Here is a 7,279-nt window from a genome sequence, read left to right on the forward strand (position 1 = left end):
AATATTTGGAAATTAAATGCACACTATATAAATAAAAATGAGTCCAAAAAATTACAAAACTAAAAGAAAAATTGTAAGAAAAATTACAATATATTTTGAGATGAATAAAAACAGAAACATAACATAACAAAACTTATGGGATGCAGCTATGGCAGTGCTCAGAGAAAATATATAGCCAACATATAAATATGTAAATGCCTATACTAAAAAAAAAGAAAGATCTCAATTCAATTCCCTAGCCTTCCACATTAAGCAATTAGAAGAAAAAAGAGCAAGCTAAATCTAAAACAATCAGAAAGAAGACAATATAAAAAGTAAAGGGAATAAAGGAAACAACAGATTAGAGACAATCAACAAAACCAAAATTTACTTTTTTTGAAATGAAATTGACAATCTTTAGCTATACTGCCCAAGAAGAAAAAAGAGAAGACTCAAAGTACTGAAGTCAGAAATAAAAAGAGCACATTACTACCAACATTACAGAAATTTCTAAGATTATAAGAAAATACTATAAATGACCATATGGCAGCAAATTAGATAATTTAAATGAAGTGGATACATTCCTAGAAAGACACAATTACCAAAATTGATTCAAGAAGAAATCAATAATCTGAATATAACATATAACAAGAGAATGAATTCTTAATTTCAAATCTTCTCACAAAGAAAAGTTGAGAATCAGATATCTTCACTGGTCAATTCTACCAGTTAAGAAAGAATTAGTACCAATATTTCATCAATACTCTTACATAAAAATAGAAAAGGGGGAAAAACTTCCAACTCATTCTATGACACAAATATTACCCTCATACCAAAACCAGACAAGGATATTGCAGGAAAAGAAACCTGCAGGCCAATATCCCTTATGAAAATAGACACAATGCTAAACAAAATACTAGAGAACCAAATATAGAAACATGTAAAAAGTATTATACAGCATGACCAAGTGGGAATTATCCAAGGAATGCAATGTTGATTTAGCATCCAAAAATATATTCATGTCTTCACCATATTAATAAAATAGTGGACAAAAAACATGTGATTGGCTCAATAGATGTACAAGAAGCTTTGAAAAAATCCAACACACTTTTATGATAAACATCCTCAAAAACTATCAATAGAAGGGAATTTTTTCAATCTGATAAATGGCATCCATGAAAATCTCACAATTAAAATCATACTTAATGGTGAAGGATAAAATCCCTTCTCCTTAAGATCAAGAACAAGATAAGGATGTCCACTGTCACCATTTCCATTTAATGTTGTACCAGAAGTTCTAGCCAAGGCAATTAAGCAAGAAAAAGAAATAAATAGCATCTAGATTTGAAAAGATGCAAAACTAGCTGTATTCACAGATGACACAATCTTGTATAAATAAAATCTCAAGAAAAATACTAAGAAAACTAATAAATGAATTCAACAACATTTCCGGATGCCAAGGCAATATACAAAAATCAATTGCATTTATATATAATAGCAATAAACATTCCAACCATGAAAATAAGAAAGCAACTGCCTTCACAATAGCATCAAAAGCAATACAATAAATTTAGGAATAAATTAATAAAAGAGGCCCAAAATTTGTAAACTGAAAACTACAAAATGTTGTTGAAAGAAATTAAAGAAAATCTAAATAAATGGAAGGGTATCTCAGGATCATAGGTTAACAGGCTTAATATGGTTAAGGTGGCAATATTCCCTATATTGACCTTTAGATTCACCACAATTCTTTACCAAATCCCAGCATGCTTTTCTGAAGAAATTAATAAGTTCATCACAAAATTTATATGTAATTGCAAGGGACCCCAAATAGCCAAAACAATATTGAAGATGAAGAACAATATTAAAGGGCTCACACTTCCTGATTTTAAAACTTAAACTGCAAAGCTACAATAATCATGTAAGCGTGTAATTGGAATAAGAATAGACACATAGACCAATAGAATAAAACTGAGAGTGCAGAATTTAACCCATAGGTCTATGGTCAAATGATTTTTTGTTGTTTTGTTTTGTTTTTATGTTTTTTTATTTATTTCTAGGAAAGAGAGAGACAGCGTGAGCAGGGGAGGGTCAGAGAGAGAGGGACTCACAGACTGAAACAGGCTCCAGGCTCTGAGCTGGCAGTCAGCACAGAGCCCGACGGGGGGCCCGAACCCACCAACCGCTAGATCATGACCTAAGCGAAAGTCGGACGCTTAACCGACTAAGCCACCCAGGCGCCCCTATGGTCAAATGATTTTTGACAAAGATGCCAAAACAATCCAGTGGAGGAAAGAATATTTATTTCAACAAATGTGCTATGCACATGCAACACAAAAAGTTTGGTCTTTACCTCACAGCATACACATATCATCTCAAAATGAGTCATAGACCTAAATGTGAGAGTTAAAACTATAAAACTCTTAGAATAAAACATAGGAGTAGATGATCTTCATGAGCTTGTGCTTGGCATGTGGTTCCTTTCTTTCCTTGTGTTGTCTGTGTCTGGAATGAAATGCCAAAAGCATGAGCCACAAAAGAAAAAATAGGCATATTGAACTTCATCAGAATTTAAAACTATTGTGCTTCAGAAGCATTTATGTGTCAAAAAGTGAAAAGACAATCCACAGGATGAGAGAAAATACTTGCAAATCATATATAGGATAAGGGACTTGTATCAAGAACATACGAAGAACTCTTGCAACTAAATAGTAACAAGACAAGTCCAAATAGACATTTCTCCAAAGAAAATATACAAATGGCCAATAAAAACACGAAAAGATGCTCAACACCATTAGTCAGAAGGAAAATTTAAATCAAAATCATAATGAGATACCATTTCACACCCACTAAAGTGCTGAAATCAATGAGGCAGAGAAATTGGAAACTTCATATACTGCATGTGGGATTGTAAATTCATGGCATCGTTTTGGAAAATAACTCAATAATTCCTTGAAAACTTGTAGAATTTCCTAGAAAAACCAATGTAGAGTTACTATATGACCCAATAGTTCTACTCTTAATATATACCCATGAGGCATAGGTACACATAAAAACTTGGACATAAAAACTTGGACACAAATGTTTACAGAGCATTACTCACAACAGCCAAAATGTGGAAACAACTCAAATGTGTCTCAATTGATGAATGTATGACCAAATGTATATCTTTGTAATGGAGTATTATTCATCCACCAAAACTGAATGAAGTACAGATACATGACACACTACAGATGACCTTGAAAATATTATGCTAAGAAGTCACTCATAATAGGCCACTTATTGTATGATTACACATATATGAGATATCCAGAATAGACAAATTATAGAGATAAAGGGTAGATTAGTGGATTTCAGTCTCAGGGAAGGTAGGAGGAGTTTCTTTTGGAGTTGATGAAAATGTTGTAGAATTAGATAGTGGTGATGTTGCAAACTCTATGAATATACTAAAAACCACTAAATTGTATACTTTAGAAGGGTCAATTTTATGGTATGTGAATTACATCTTAATATAGCTATTTTTAAAATGTTGCCCCAGGTTTTGTTATGTCAAAAGGGATAATTAAACTTATAAGAAAGTACCATGAAAAACTACAAGAATTTGTATATTTAAACATGACTAAAAAGTTGGGCTTCAGATTAATTATTATGTGTTAAGCTATTGACACATGGAATATCAGAAATACTATGTGAACTTTAGCTCTTGTGATAATATAGTAATAATAATAGTAATATTTTGCCTTCTGGAGCACCTGTGTGGCTCAGTAAGGTTCAACTCTTGATTTCAGCTCAGGTCATAACTTCATGGTTGGTGAGATTGAGCCCTGCATCCAGCTCTGAGTCAACAGCAGAAAGCCTGCTTGGGATTCTCTCTCTCCCTCTCTCTCCAACCATCCCTCCCTCTCTCTCTAAAACATAAATAAGTAAACTTAAAATAATAACAATATTTTACCTTCTGTACTGAATTTGATGCTGCTTCTCACCTGTGCCAGGTGTGGTAGACAGTGTTGTGTCAAGTTAAGAACTACATTGTCCAGAGTTCCCTTTCCTGAATGTTTCAGTTTAAATTGGCCAAAAGGACTTGTGCAAGATTTGGAAAGCAGAAGCCAAGCTCTCTGAAGGTTTTTTCCAGATCAGATGTGGTGAATGACAGATGTGAAGTGTTCAGGGGTGGGGGTGGGGTCTAGGCTATCCCATACAGTCCAGTTATCTGTCTTGACTTCTGACCCCACGGACCAACCATGGTCCCCAAGCCCACTGGTTGGGACACACAGCGATCCCCTCCTCCAGTGTCATCTTTGTAGTCTCACTTTGGTGGCTGGACATACTAGCCTTGTCAGCCAGAGGGTGTGTTGATTCCTGGTGACCTCCCTATTCCCCATGGGGACCCCAATTCCTCCCACTATTGTGTAAGGTCAGACTGCTGCCATAAACCCTTCATCTCATGAGGCTGAGGTGATGAGTGAGCCCTGGCTAATACAAATCTATTCATTCATTCCTTCATTCAAGAAAAAAACTTTCTTGAGATTTTAGAATGCACAGGCTTTCTGCTCCAATACAGGGAGGAGTGGAGAGGTACAATCGCTGCCTCTGCACTTACCATTTCCTCAGTGGTTGGCACAGAATAGGACACACAGGCATCACTGAGGAGGTCAAGCTCCCAGGCAGAGCCAGAGGACTGGAGTTGGAAGGGGCAAGGGCTGCAGAGGAAAGGGTTTCATGCCCGCCCTCACCCGTTCTCCAGGGCCAACTGCCCATCACAGCCCACCCACCTCATGTCCAACAAGCAACTCTAAAACCCCCTTCCCCTCCCTCCCAGGGTCACACATGTGCAACAGAGCCCGCTGCCCCTGTGAGTCTCCTGCTGGACTTCCCCAGGAAGACCTTGTTGCCAGCTGCTCTCCCCACTTGGGGGCTGCTCATTCAGACCTCCTCTCGCAGGTGTAAGCATTGTCACAAACACAGCGCTATGACACGAGGAAGCACTGAAGAGTGAGGCCTGGCAAGTTAGTGAGTATGTCCCACAGGAAATTTAGGAGGGGCACGGGGGTCAGCTAGGGACACCTTCCAGATACCCAGCTGAAGCAGGGCCATAGTGAAGGTGAAACCCTGTGGGATTCCAAGTTCCGCCATCCAGAGTGGAGGGCAAAGCACTTGATTTTTTGAATAACAGTACTGATAGAATTGACGTTTAATTTAAAATGATTTCCTACTTATTTATCCAAAAGATACAAAAATGCTGGTTCAAAGAGGCACATGCACCCCAACAATAGTCAAATTATAGAAAGAGTCCAAATGTCCATTGACTAAAGAGTGGTTAAAGAAGATGTGGTATATGTATGCAATGGAATATTACTTGGTGATCAAAAAGAATGAAGTCTTGCCATTTGTAACAATGTGGATGGGACTAGAGTGTATTATGCTAAGTGAAATAAGTCACCCAGCGACAAATATGTTTTCACTTATGTAGAATTTAAGAAACAAAACAGATGAACATACGGGAAGGGAAGGAAAAATAAGATAAAAACAGAGAGGGAGGCAAACCATAAGAGATTCTTAAAAATGAAGAACAGACTGAGGTTGCTGGAGGAGTGTTGAGTAGGGGGATGGGCTAAATGGATGAAGGGCATTAAGGAGAACACTAGGGATGAGCACTGGGGGTTGTTTGTAAGTGATGAATCACTAAGCTCTACTTCTGAAACTTATTACACTACATGTTAACTATCTTGGACTTATTAAAATTATAAATAACTAAATAAATAATAAGATGAACACCTACTATAAGAGGAAAACATGAAAAAATGCTAAGCATCAAAAGAAACTGAGTTTCTGTGAGTAAATATGCAACAGATTATCCAAGCCAATATACGAAAATAGGGACAATACAGTAACGCACTTTGCCCTTTGTCAAACACCTCTTGAGCACCTCAGTGTGTAAAATATGTGGATGATAGACCCTAGGAATAAAGCATAATCCACATCCATTAGCAAAGAAGAGAAGGATTGAAGAAACAGTGTTTAGTCACAAATGTGCCAAGTGCTCACACCTACCAACGGAAACTGTCCTGGGATAAATAATGCCCAGCCCCCAAACTTCACCTGGAACTCCAGAGTGTGACCTTATTTGGAAATAAGACCTTTGCAGATGTAATTAGTGAAGATGAAATCAGACCGCATTAAGATGGACCTGAAATCCAATGACTTGCTTGTGAGAAGAGCAAACACACAGGAGAGAAGACAGGCAGAGAAAAGAGTGAGCACCACAAGGTAAGGATGGCTGGGAGAAAGGGGCCAGGAAGGCTGCTCTCCTGGAGCCTCCTGAGGAGCTAACCTGCACCTTGGACTTCTTTGCTCCAGAATTGTGACAACAGCTTTGTTTTAAGCCACTGGGCTTGTGGTCATTTGGTACAGCGTCCTTAGGAAACTAATGTAGAAGCTAAAATGTTCCATACATCCTAACAGTTTACTGGGAACACATAATGGTGGTTCATTTTAGGTATTACCTTGGCCAGGCTATGGTGCCAGCTGTTTGATCAAGTGTTCACCTGGATGCTGCTGTGAACGTTTTTTTTTTTTTGATGTGATTAGCATTTTAGTCAGCAGAGTTTGAGTAAAGCAGTTAACCCTCTGTAACGTGGGTGGCCCTCATCCAATCAGTTGAAGGCCTTAAGGGTAAAGACTGAGCGACCCCCTCCCCCCCATGAAGAAGGAATTCTGCCAGTAAATTGCCTTTGAATTTGAGCTGTACACCAACTCGTCCAGCTTACCAGCCTGCCCTGTGGATTTCAGATTTGTCAGCCTCCAACAGCCTGACCAACTTAAAATGAATCTCTGTCTCTATGTCTAATCTATATCTGTGCCTATATCATCTATATCTATATTGATAAATATAGCTATAAGCACACATATAAATATAGGTATAAACATCTACATATGACACACTTATATGTCACATATATATGACAAAATATATCTGTTTTCAATAAACTAAGTTTGCAAATCCCGTAGGGATGCTGGTGTGTCTAAATACCATCAAGTGTGTGCATAAGGTGGACTAGTCATTATAAAACAGTACTGCAGGGTTAAAAGTTATGATCATATCTTAACTCTTTCAGCCATCTGTAGTTGAGAATTTTGGGGGTAAATTTTCAGTCAAATTCAATTTTCAACTACTAAAAATGACTATTTGATATTTCTAATAATAAATTAATTGCAGGGGTGCTTGGGTGACTCAGGAGGTTAAGCGTCTGATTCTTGATTTCAACTCAGAGCATGATCTCATGGTTTGTGGGATCAAGCC

This window comes from Hyaena hyaena, unplaced genomic scaffold (genome assembly GCF_003009895.1).
Source record: "Hyaena hyaena isolate Hyena2069 unplaced genomic scaffold, ASM300989v1 scaffold_811, whole genome shotgun sequence".
In the NCBI taxonomy this organism is placed as follows: Eukaryota; Metazoa; Chordata; class Mammalia; order Carnivora; family Hyaenidae; genus Hyaena; species Hyaena hyaena.